Here is a 13,407-nt window from a genome sequence, read left to right as displayed (position 1 = left end):
GTCTCAGCAAAGCAGCTAGCATGATCAAGGACTCCCACACACCCAGACATTTTCTCTTCCACCTTCCTCCGTAGGGAAAATGATACAAAAGTTTGAGATTGTGTACCAACTGATTCAAGAACAGCTTCTTCCCTGCTGCCAACAGACTTTTGAATGGACCAAACTTCGCACTAAGTTGATCTTTCTCTACATCCTAGCTATGACAGTAGCATCATATTCTGCACCCTCACTGAATAAATGTTCTTATGTCACATCAGTGAGATTTACAACAGGCTTTTAAAGTATTGAGGGTGTGGAGGGGAACCACTGGGGACACAAGAGTAAGCCCCTGGTGGGGAGGGACATGCTTGTGTAGTGTCCTGGCAGTGGCAATCTGGCAGGGCCCTCTGGGCAGTCCCATTTTTGGGGGTGGGAATGTGTTGGGGGGGAGTGATTGCCCTGAATTGCCCTGATGCCTGTTAGTTGTGGAGGGGGGGGTGGAATTACCCTGCTGCCTGTGGCTCGGGGAGACAGAAGGGAGGATTGCCCCGATGCTCTTGGGGGGGAGGGGGAGGTGGTCCCTCTGTCCATGAGGAGGGCAGGGGATGGGTGGGAGTTTGATCCAATGCTGATCAAGGCTGTTTGAAAAGCTGTTGCTGGGTCTATCAGGCCCCGTCCTGCCACAGTGATGACAGAAACCGCGCTTCCAGATTTTTCTTTGCACAGATGGAGTGAACTAAAATCTGGAGAGATAACCGTGCTGCTGGAGAGCTACACGCCGGCTTTTACGCCTCAGCCAGCACTCCGTGAACTGAGGGGAAGATTCTGCCCAGTAGTCCTGTTTAAAAAGGAACCCATTTAACCAGACTTTCTTCAATTAAAGACAGAGTGAATTTATTAACTATTAAAAAGGTGAGGAGAAAAATTGCAAAACACATATGTATACATTCAGATAGATTTGAAATGAGTCCAATACTGAGTATATATATATGTTATATATATATGTATATATATATTAAAAAATATATATAATATATAGTATATAACATATATAGAGTCATAGAGGAGTCAGAGAGTCAAAGAGGTTTATAGCATGGAAACAGGCCCTTCAGCCCAACATGTCCATGCTGTCCTTTTGTTTTAACCACCAGGCCAGTCCCAATTGCCCACATTTGGCCCATATTCCTCTATACCTGTCTTGATAGGTTATAGAGGGGTATGGACCTTTATATATAAAGGAATATGGAACAGTCCTTGAGCTGCGAGGGGTAGATGATGAAGTGTGTGGCCTATATGATTTGATCCCAATAGGGTGGACTTTGGTTGGTGGATAGTCTGTTTTGAAATTCCAAGAGATGACTCCTGCAGGCGAATAGTTGATTCTTTGATTCCAGTGTTCTGTGGTTTGGTCAGGAAATTCTCCAGTTCTTTTTCTAGCTGCGGCCTTTTGCTGCTTGGGTCTGACTACCCCAGTCAGTAAGAGAGAGAGAGCCTTGAGATATACCTGTAAAAGATGGCTATTTTTTGCAGGAGCACTGCTTCTGTTACCAGCACACATCCTCAGTGTGGAAAACGCCCAGCTGCCTATCCTCGTAGATAGACACCAGGGCAGCTCTTCCAGCTCAGCTTTTAATCCTTTGTTTGTATATTCCAAGTGAAATCCATTAGTCTGCCCAGGCATTACACACAGGATATTTTTGACATGAGATGGCCATTATATCCTTTACTGGTAATCAGTCTCTGGATGCTTTTAGAAGTAGCTTGTCTGGAAACAGAGAGGGGTCTCTTAGAGAATTGCCTTGTGGCCAACCCTGTCAGTGACTTGTCCGTACATTCTCAACCATCAATGGGGTTTGTGAACATTTTAAAACATAAAATTCAGGTCTTTTTAAAGTCTAATATTTTGGAATAATTCTGCATCCAAAAGGATGATATGATTGATAATTATTGGCCAGGACTCCAGCAATAACTCCCCTCTGTCCTTTGAAATAAGGCCGTGGGGCCTTGACATTAAACTCACATAATACAAACTATGAGACCTTTCCTTTATTTTATTCATTCATTGAGATATGGGCGTCGCCCGCTGGCCAGCATTTATTCCCCATCCCGAGTTGCCCTTGGAGGGCAGTTGAGCGTCAGCCCATTGCTGTGGCTCTAGAATCATATGTAAGGCAGACCAGATAAGGATGGCAGATTTCCTTCCTTAAAGGACATTGGAGAAGCAGGTGGGTTTTTCCAACAATGGGTCACCAGTAGATTCTTAATTCCAGATTTTTTTTTATTGAATTCTAATCCCACCAACTGCTGTGGCGGGATTCGAACCCGGATCACCAGGACACACCATATGCAGGTAAAAGCTAACTAAATCTTGGTTAGTTCAATAAATGAACTCAGTCCATTCAATTGGTAGGACAATGTTTGTACAAGAACTTGAATGAGTCTCTGTTCCGCGTTGTAAATGAAATAACATAAGTCCAAAAAGCAAATATACAAAACCTGGGCAGAATCTAATCTCCTGAATGCAATTCTTAAAAAAATGCATTCTCCAGCATCTCCAGCCAGCCTCAGAGGATTCTTTTCGAAACCCTTTGAACAAAACATTAAATAGGTAGCGCTTTACACACATTCTGATCCCTTTCCGCGCTGGCAGCTAAGCTGCAACTTCGAACTGACAAGTGAAAAAAGCTTTGAAATGCAAACACCCAGAATTTACCTCTCTCCACTGGCAAGACTGCCGATTAGAGGGACTTTCACCTGAAACGATTTGGACAGAAAGAAAATCATTGAAAGAGAGCTCGAGCTTCTGTCACATTCCTCAAAGGGAGCGACGTTCCGTATGAGGTGTGGGGGCCAGTAAATGACCTCGGACCAGCTCCCTAATATTTTTATGCCCCCCTGCTCACTTTTCCCTCCCCCCGTCCCCCCCAGGGCAGCAACCTCCTCAGCAGCAATAGGATGCCGATAAAGGCCTTTATAGCACTAATTGACTGATTTCCTGTAGCCTATGGCGGTTTACTGGAGACCCACCATCCCCCTGTCTCAAACCGCTCTGCCTAGACCCCCTCACTGAAGACTAACAGGAAGAGTGAGCACAGCGGGAGAACAGGGTGCCAGGAAATGATTATACAGGGTGATCTTTAAAGAATCAGAGAATCCCTACAGTGCACGAAGGAGGCCATTTGGTCCATCGGGCCTACACTGACAACAATCCCCCCCCCCAACTCTGTACCTCCATGTATTTACCCGGCTAATCTCCTTGACATAAGAACATAAGAACATAAGAAATAGGAGCAGGAGTAGGCCATCCAGCCCTTCGAGCCCCGCCATTCAATAAGATCATGGCTGATCTGTCGCTGCTCAGTTCCACTTTCCCGCCCTCTCCCCATAACCCTTAATCCCCTCTCCTATCAAAAACCCATCAACCCGCGTCTTAAAAATATTTAGCGAGGCAGCCTCCACCACTTCAACGGGCAGAGAATTCCAGAGATTCACCACCCTTTGAGTGAAGAAGTTCCTCCTCAACTCCGTTCTAAACCGCCCCCCTTTTATCTTGAGGCTGTGCCCCCTAGTCCTACTGTCCTTTCTGAGCGGGAAGAGTCTCTCCACCTCTATCCTATCCATCCCATTCATCATCTTATACGTCTCAATGAGATCTCCTCTCATTCTTCTAAATTCTAACGAGTACAAGCCCAGTTTATTCAGCCTCTCCTCATAGCTCAACCCCCTCAACTCCGGTATCAGCCTAGTAAACCTCCTCTGCACTCCCTCCAAGGCCAAAATATCTTTGCGCAGGTGCGGCGCCCAAAAATGCACACAGTACTCCAGTTGCGGCCTCACCAATGCCCTATACAGCTGCAGCAAGACCTCCCTACTTTTATATTCAATCCCCTTCGCTATGAAGGCCAGCATCCCATTCGCCTTCCTGACCACCTGCTGTACCTGCAAGCTGGGTTTTTGTGACTCAAGTTTTTTGACGCTAAGGGACAATTTAGCATGGCCAATCAACCTAATCTGCACATCTCTGGAACGTGGGGAGAAACCGGGGCACCCAGAGGAAACCCATGCAGACATGGAGAAAATGTGCAAACTCTATACAGACAGTGACCCGAGGCTGGAATTGAACCTGGGTCCCTGACACTGTGGGGCAGCAATGCTAACCACTGTGCCACCGTTCCATCCTGGACCGACTATATTTCACTCAGCGTGTCTATGGGAGATATTTCTCCGACAGGCTGCTCCACCTGGCAGTTCTGTGTATTGGGATTTCTCTGTCAGTTCCCGTGTTAGTCGGGCACCTCTATCTTGAGGAGTGTTCTCCTTTTCCTTTCACCTGTGCAGTAAACACCATTTTTATTGGTCCACAACTGTCCTGCCCTCCATCTGCTCTGATTGGCTCTCCTGCATCAGGTGCCCGCTGTTGTCCCAAATTGGACGCGTTCCCGGGAACGCCTCTGGGAAGGACTGCCAACTAGGAGCAGGCATCGGGCATTTGGCCTCTCAAGCTTTCTCCACCATTGGAAAAGATCATGGCTGATCTCATTATGGCCTGAACTCCACCTTCCTGCCCCTCTCCCATAATCTTTGACTCCCTCACCAGTAAAATATCAAACTTACTCAGCCTTGGTACTGGACCCAACACCCTGCCACTCGATCGTCTGAATTCCCAGCCTGGAATTCACCCTTGTGGCAGGATCGCCATGCTAGTGGCATGGGTGGCATGGTGTTGTGCCAAGGACCGGGGAAAGGGAGGGTCGGGGAGTGGAGGGGGGCCAGAGAGTGGGAGGGTTGGGGGAGTGGGCGAGGATTGGGTCGAGGTTCGAATCCCACCACAGCAGATGGTGGAATTTGAATTCAATAAAAAAAACCTGGAATTAAGAATCTACTGATGACCATAAAACCACTGCAGATTGTCAGAAAAATCCATCTTGTTCAGTAATGTCCTTTAGGGAAGGAAATCTGCCACCCTTAGCTGGTCTGGCCTACATGAGATCCACAGCAATGTGGTTGACTCTTAACTGCCTTCGGGCAACCCGGGGTGGGCAGTAAACGTTGGCCAGCCAGCAACGCCCATGTTCAATAAATAAAAAAAGGGCAAAAGATGGAGTGAAATCAGGATGAATATTCTCCACACAATAGAGTAGAAATCCCAAACTCTCTGCAAAAGACTATGGTTACTGTGCATTGGTTGAAGCTTCGGGGCAGAGTTTTATAGTTTGTTATGTAACAGCATCAAGAGATAGGCTCCTAATGTAGGTAAATGAGAGGAAATAATGTTTAGCTGTGACCTTATTGATGGCACGAGGCACTGAAATGTTTCAAAGAACAAAGAAAGTTACAGCACAGGAACAGGCCCTTCGGCCCTCCAAGCCTGCACTGACCATGTTGTCCGTAACAACTAAAACCCTCTACTTTTCCAGGGACCATATTCCTCTATTCCCATCCTATTTATATATTTGTCAAGATGCCCCTTAAAAGTCATTATCGTATCCGCTTCCACTGCCTCCCCCAGTTGCGAGTTGGAGGCACCCCCACTAGCCTCTGTGTAAAAAAACTGCCTTGTACATCTCCTTTAAACCTTGCCCCCTGCACCTTAAACCTGTGCCCCCCAAGTAATTGACCCTTCCAACCTGGGAGAAACAACGCTTCATTATATAATATAAATGTTCCTGCACTCTGCTCTGAGAGTGAGTGTGAATCCCACAGAGAAAGTAGCAAACATCAATAACAGAGGGTGGGATAGCCCTGGGAGTGAGAAAACCGGAGCGATTACATCAGGATCACAATCGTCCCACACTCCAGCATGTTTTTGGGAGAATGGTGAGTTGTGTACCAGTTCTGGGAGGGGTGGGGGCTGAGGGGGGGCATAAATACATCAGTGAACACGGCTGCAAAGTGATGGGTGCCGTTCTAGAAGGGTGCCCCGACCTCACAGTGCACTGGGAGCCCCCCTCCCTCCCCTATCGGCAGCCGGTACACCCCCGTCATTTGTGGCGTGTTTCCCCATTCCTTCCCCGACATTGGTCACTGCCATGGGGGCACTGGGGCCCTCCCAATGGACTCCCATTCATGACTCCTGACACGCCCCAGCCTTTCACGATTCCCCCATTCATAAAGGCCCTGTCATAGCCCCCCTGTCATAGCCCCCCTGTCATAGCCCCCCTGTCATAGCCCCCCTGTCACAGCCCCCCCGTCACAGCCCCCCGTCATAGCCCCCCTGTCACAGCCCCCCGTCATAGCCCCCCTGTCATAGCCCCCCTGTCATAGCCCCCCTGTCACAGCCCCCCGTCATAGCCCCCCTGTCATAGCCCCCCTGTCATAGCCCCCCTGTCACAGCCCCCCTGTCATAGCCCCGCGTCATAGCCCCCCGTCATAGCCCCCCTGTCATAGCCCCCCTGTCACAGCCCCCCTGTCACAGCCCCCCGTCATAGCCCCCCTGTCACAGCCCCCCGTCACAGCCCCCCTGTCATAGCCCCGCGTCATAGCCCCGCGTCATAGCCCCCCTGTCACAGCCCCCCTGTCATAGCCCCGCGTCATAGCCCCCCTGTCACAGCCCCCCTGTCATAGCCCCGCGTCATAGCCCCCCTGTCATAGACCCCATGTCATAGACCCCCTGTCAGAGCCCCCTGTCATAGTACCCATCATAGTCCCCCCATCATAGCTTCCCTGTCACAGCCCCCCTGTCATAGCCCCTCTGTCTTAGCTCTTCCATCATAGTCTTCCCGTCATAGCCCTCCTCTCATAGCCCCTCTGTCATAGCCCCCTGTCAAAGCTCCCCTGTCATAGTCCCCCCGTCATAGCCCCCTTATCAAAGCCCTCGGTCATAGCCCCATGTCATAGCCTCCCAGTCATAGTTTCCTGTCACAGCTCGCCCCGTCATAGCCCCCCCGTCATAATTCTCCTGTCATAGCCCCCCTATCATAGCCCCTCTGTCATTACCCCTCATTCATAGCCTCCCATCATGCCCACCCCTTCATGACCCCCATTCAGGCCCCACCACTTGGCATACTGGCTGTGCCCAACTGGAACTGCCAGTGTGCCAGGTGGGCACTGCCCAGCCATGACCCAATCCTCGGGGGCTTCAATGGACTCCGAGCCACAGAACATGACCGTCACATCTGGTCTCTGCTAGTGGAAGCCAGCAGTGATTCTCGCTGTGTTCTCACAGTGCCAGAGGGCCGGGAGATCCCAGGAGCTGGGGGATTCCGGTGTCGAACAGGCTCTGAATATTTAAACATACTACTCAGCCTCGTGGCCTTTCTGGGCACCATCCAGTTTGTGCCAGCAGCGAGGGATTGGGATGCTTGTGGACTGTTATGGTGCCAGGCGCAAAACCTGTTTTATGGCCAGTGCGCAATTTTCCTGGATCGGTGTGATCCGTCGCAGGCTACCGGCGAGGCTGGAAAACCATCGCCAAGGAGTTTGAAAATTCCAACATTTTTGACAAGAAGAACAGTCCACAAGGCTAACAATAATATCCTGGGATTTCCACAGTGTTTGAATATTACATAGACATTAATCTGGGCAGCGAGAGCATTTTATTCTTGGAAAGATTAAAATTGGCCGTGGTCCAGAAGGTGTAAGAGAAGTCAGTGTCCAGGCTGGTGCATGCATCCCCAAGGCAGTTCACAATCAAAGCACTCTGTGAGGGGAAGTGTGCAATGTGGAGATGCCGGCGTTGGACTGGGGTAAACACAGTAAGAAGTCTCACAACACCAGGTTAAAGTCCAACAGATTTATTTGGTAGCAAACGCCACCAGCTTTCAGAGCACTGCTCCTTCGCCAGGTGAGTGGGAGTTCTGTGTACACCAAGGTCCCAATAAGGTCAGTGAAATAGTAACCTGATACCATCACTTCCTTGTTGGTATCGTGATTAGGATGCCTGACTGTTATGCTGGAGACTGCGGTTCAATTCCCCACAGCGAGTTCATTGGAATTTTAAAATTTTGGGGAGGCGATGGCTTAGTGTTGTTATTGCTACACCGTGAACCAAGAACTCAGCCAATATTCAGGGGACGTGGGTTTGATTCTCAGCTTGGGTCACTGTCTGTATAGAGTTTAGTTTCTTCTGGATGCTCCGGTTTCCTCCCAAAGATGTGCAGGTTAGGTAGATTGGCCATGCTGAATGGGAGGGTTGGGCGGATTAGCAGGGCAAATATGTGGTGTTACAGGGATTGGGCCTGGGTGGGATTGTTGTCAGTGCAGACCTATGGATCAAATGGTCTCCTTCTGTTCTCTAGAGAGTCTTTGATACTTAACAGATTTCCTTTTGAAAGTCATCACTGAATTTCCTTCCACTTCCCATTCAGTATCATAACTATTTGCCCTATAGAATCATAGAATCCCAACAGTACAGAAAGAGACCATTTAGCCCATTGAGTCTGCACTGAAAACAACCCCACACTGATCCTATTTCCATAACCCCACGTATTTATCTTCCTAATACTCCTGACACCAAGGGGGATTAGCGAGGGGTAAATATCTGTAATTATGGGGATAGGGCAGGGGGTGGGATGGGAAAAGATGCTCTGTCGGAGAGTTGTTGCAGACTCGATGGGCTGAATGGCCTCCTCCTGCACTGTGGGGATTCTATGAATGATCGATTTAAGATCATGAATCTGTCTGCCTGAAGAGAAAGGCCAATTTACTGTGCAACCTTTGGCAGCATCCAATAAAACCCTCTCAACCATTCTGCCCATTCCTGATGTCTATAAATTCCTTGATTCCCATCCTATCCTCCTAAGGACTGCATCGCTTAACTTCAAGTCCTTAATTACAGGCTGCCTATTCGTTGCCTGGGTATCAATCATCGGCTCACATCTCTCTCCAATTTTCCATTGGATAATTAGTTCTTTTTTATTCCTTATCCAAGAAAACTGTGCTTCCACCCCCTCTTTTTTCAACAATTACTTACACTTGATTGTTCTCCCTGGAAAAGTGGAGGCTGAGGGGTGGCCTGATAGAAGTTTATAAAATTACGAGGGGTGAACAGTTAGAAGCTTTTTCCCAGGGCAGAAATGACGATTGCAAGGGGGCACAAGTTCAAGGTAAGGGGGTTGGGGAGGATGGAAGGTTTGGTGGAACGTACGAGGGAAGTTTTTTACTCAGAGGGTGGTGAGGGACTGGAATGCACTGCCAAGTGAGGTGGTTGAGGCAGACACATTAGCGGCATTTAAGACTTATCTGGATAGACACATGCTTTGGTCTAGATAGGACAACGTGATCACGTGGCTTGGAGGGCCAAAGGCCTGTTCCTGTGCTGTACTGTTCCTTGTTCTTGGTTCTTTTTTTATATAGCACTTTTCATATAACAACATGTCCCAAGGTGCTTTGCAGGTTAGCCACACAGGGAGGTCAGATGACCAAAGGCTTGGCCAATGAGGTTGAGCTTAAGCCTTGTCTTCAAAACAGTAACGCATGGCAGAGAATTGTGATCAGAGGGAGTTTCAGAACTTAGGCCTGAGGTAACTGTAGGCATGGCAACCAATAGTGGGGCTGTTAAAATAGGGGATGCTCGGAGGGTTGTGATGTGGGAGGAGATTACAGGTGAGGCCGTAGGGCGATTTAGAAACAAGGATCAGAATTTTAAAATTAAGATGTTGCTTTGTCAGGAGATGATGGAAATTAAAGCAAGAAACAGAGAAAAAAAGACTTGATTTATCATTGTCCAACTCATGTAAAATGCTTAGTTAGAATTTGTACTGAGTAAATTGCTGATTTGTAAAGGAGTTAAGGAGTGTGGTTATTGTTCTGATTGTCCCTTTGAGGACAATACAGCAGAATAAGGGTCACCAGGCTTGGGTGACAAATGAGGCTCGGAGTAGGGAATGACCCCAGGGGGTAGAGTCCTCTCTTAGGCCGGGAGACATGTAGGGACCGACATGTCTCCATGCAGCTGCTGGACAATTCTTATTAGTAAACACTTTTTGTTTTCACTGATGGAGTCTAAGAAAGTGTATCATTACGTCTTCCCACTGTCAGGATCCTGTGGTCTTACTGAAGGCACTGTTGGGATTCTCGGTGGCAAATTTTACCATACTGACTACCACGGGAAATGGAGCAGGCGAATGGACCATGGGGAGGTCTGTAGACCACGGGCGGGTTTCGGGATGAGCGCATAAAAATCCCACCGTATGTTCCTATAAGATTATTTTGATTTTGAATTGGCATTGGAAGGCAGTGCATCAACAGGGATGGATGAGTTGATTGACTAATGAATGTAGCATGGGGGCAAGTCATGTGATGTAATCTCCAGGAACACATTTAATCATAGTTGCCAACTCCACCTTCACTTCACACACCAATGCACCGGGACAAATGTCCAGATCGATTGATTCTCATTTGCGATTAGTCTTTGAGAGTTAAAATGAATGCACAAAATATTTGTGACTTCATTCTCTAAAATAAATGCTTACTTTGTTCTTCAGGCAGAGATAAGGTTAGCCTGATTGAAGGAAGCACGTGACAGTCAAGTTATCATCACCATGACTGAATGGATAGCAGCAAGGCAAAAGGTGCACGTCACTCGACAACCAGGTGGAAGACAATATGAATCCTTCCAGGTCACAGAACGTGCCTGAGGCCGTCCCCCCGTCAACCAACTTTGAAAAAGGGTTAAGGCGTTCAGGAGGCTCAGGGAGAAGGTGTCTCCATGGCAGCAAATTAAGAGCTTGAAGGCAAAAGGAGGAGTTGCTAGAGACTCAGGAATTTTACCACCATGTCCGCCTGGAACTGGGCAGGCGAGGCTCACAGAACGGAATTCTCCGTTGGCCTCAGGGAGGGGGGTATTTTTACGAAACTCACCCGGGCAAGGTTGTAAAATAACGGTCAGAATGTAAAAGTTAAATTGTGGCACTCTCTGGATCAATCGATATAATTCCTGACAAAGTGCGATAAGCGGCACAGGGGATGCAAAGCTCTATCCAAATCTGACAGCTCCACACAGTATACAGTGCGAGAGTCTGATGACACACAAGGATGGGGCCCACGCAGCAGTCAGATCCCAGCTCAAGTTAACCGTCTCCTGTAAACCACAACTGACCACGGCTTAAATCGGCTGACAAATTTGGGGACCAGATGTTTTCCAGTTGAACTTCCCAGTTGTTCTGGGCTTTCTTATTCATTTGTGGGACATGGGCATCGTGGCTGGCCAGCATTTATTCCCCATCCCTAGTTGCCCAAGGGTAGTTGAGAGCCTTTAAGACCATAACACCATAAAACATAGGAGCCAAATTAGGCCCATCGAGCCTGTTCCACCATTCAATTATGGCTGATACTTTTCTCACCCCCATCATCCTGCTTTTTCCCCATAACTCCTGATCCCCTTATTAATCAAGTACCTATCTATCTCTGTCTCAAAGACACTCAATGATCTGGCCTCCACAGCCTTTTGTGGCAAAGAGTTCCACAGATTCACCCTTCTCTGGCCGAAGAAATTCCTCCTCGTCTCAGTTTTAAGGGATCATCCCTTTAGCCTGAGGGTGTGTCCCCTGGTTCCAGTTTTTCCAACTAGTGGAAACATCCTCTCCACGTCCACTCAATCCAGGCCTCGCAGTATCCTGTAAATTTCAATAACATCCCCCCTCACCCTTCCAAACTCCAATGAGTACAGACCCAGAGTCCTCAACCGTTCCACATACAACAAGCTCTTCACTCGAGGGATCATTCTTGTGAACCTCCTCTGGACCCTTTCCAACGCCGGCACATCCTTCCTTAGATACGGGGCCCAAAACTGCTCACAATATTCCACATGGGGTCTGACCAGAGCCTTATACTGCCTCAGAAATACATCAGAATCATCCACATTGCATCCTGTCCCCTGTGAAGAATTGAAGTATTTTCACTTGAGCTTGATGGAGTGAAGGTGCGGGTAAGTCTTTTGAGCTTTTTTGTATTTTATTTCCTCCCTGTACATTTTCTCCTGATTTATTACAATGGTGTAAGCATTGTTTTAGTTGTTTTGTTCTTGTCTGACAGGTTACACAGCACTAGTGGAACAATATCGAACAGACCATTGCTCTTTCCCTGCTCTCATGTTATTCCTTTGATTAATTGCTGATTGGCTAATATCTTAATTGCTACCATAAGTCATGTTAATAATCTCTGTACTATGAATTTCTTCACAAGGTCTTTATATTTCTTAATTACTAACTTTCAATACAAGCCACAAAGTCATTTTTTCTGTTCTGATTACCAAAGGTGAATACTCAATGCTATATATGTGTGATGTACACTATGGCTGGGATTGTCCCAAAACAAAACCTAACTGCCCAGCAGGCAGGAAAACGGGAGATTTTCCTGCCTGTTTTTTGGGCCTACTTAGTTTCATGAATCTCCGGCACCCTGTGCAATGCAGAGTGCCTAAGAGAGATGGGGCCAGAAAGTGGGGGGCAAGGCCTCATCCCACTGGAGAGGTTGGCAGCATAGCGCTGAGTGGGCCACTGCGCATGTGCCGATCCGTCGGTGGGGAGATTGGTGCATGGGCACTGGCCTCCCCGTTGCCGGCCTCCTGATCGCTTGCCTCCCCAACACCCCTGGCTAGCCCCAATTGCCAGCCCCCATGTCCAGCCCCGATCTACATCCCCCAATAGCCAAACAGCCCCTCCCTCCTTTCCTGTCAACCCCTTTGCAGGGTGCACAGCCGGTTCCCCCGACCACCGATTAGCCCCCCCCCCCCCCCCCCCCAGTAGGCCCTGCTCCCTGTAGGCCCTGCCCCCTCTGGCTCCATTCCCTTGGCATTGCCCAGGGACCCCTTGGCATTGCACAGTGCCCAATGGACAGTACCAGGGTGCCAGGCTGGCACTGCCAGGCTGGCACTGCCCAAGGGGCACTCCCTGCCCCTGACCACTTTGGGGGGGAGGGCCTCAAGGCCCCTGTTCCCACCAGTGGGGTGAACACTGGGGTTCTCTGTTGGTGGGGAGCAGTTGTAAACCCTCCTGGCTGGAAGCACTCCAGTGCAGGGGGAGACACGAGCATGCCTGGAGACTGCCATCCTGGGCCCGCTAATCACATGGAAATAGAAATTTCCATATGATAATCAGCACGGCACTGACCTACGGCATGGACTGATTACATCAGCAAAAAGGGTTTGTGAGACTCATGATCGGCTGGACACCTTTTGCGAGTCCCCTAATAGCCCTCCCAGCCTATAGCAGGATCCTTGGCCTGGTACACTACTTGAGCAGGCTGGGCAAATCCCGGCCTATACTTCTAGCCCAATTATTGATCCCCTCTCAAAGTTACTTTTACAACTGACCTGGCCTTATGTACACTTTTTCAAAACGAAACCAAAATCAAGAATAAACTGCCCCTTGATGATGTGTGGCCTTGGATCCCACCCCTTGTGATGGTGTTTTGTCAGGGTGGTTGTTAGTTTAACTCAGTTCCATAGCTTAGCCTCCGCCCCCTCTCCTGCTCTGGTGACCAGGCCAC

The sequence above is a fragment of the Carcharhinus amblyrhynchos genome, chromosome 14 (assembly GCF_965287045.1).
Source record: "Carcharhinus amblyrhynchos chromosome 14, sCarAmb.v2.hapA, whole genome shotgun sequence".
Classification (NCBI taxonomy): domain Eukaryota; kingdom Metazoa; phylum Chordata; class Chondrichthyes; order Carcharhiniformes; family Carcharhinidae; genus Carcharhinus; species Carcharhinus amblyrhynchos.
This window is presented reverse-complemented; position numbering follows the sequence as displayed.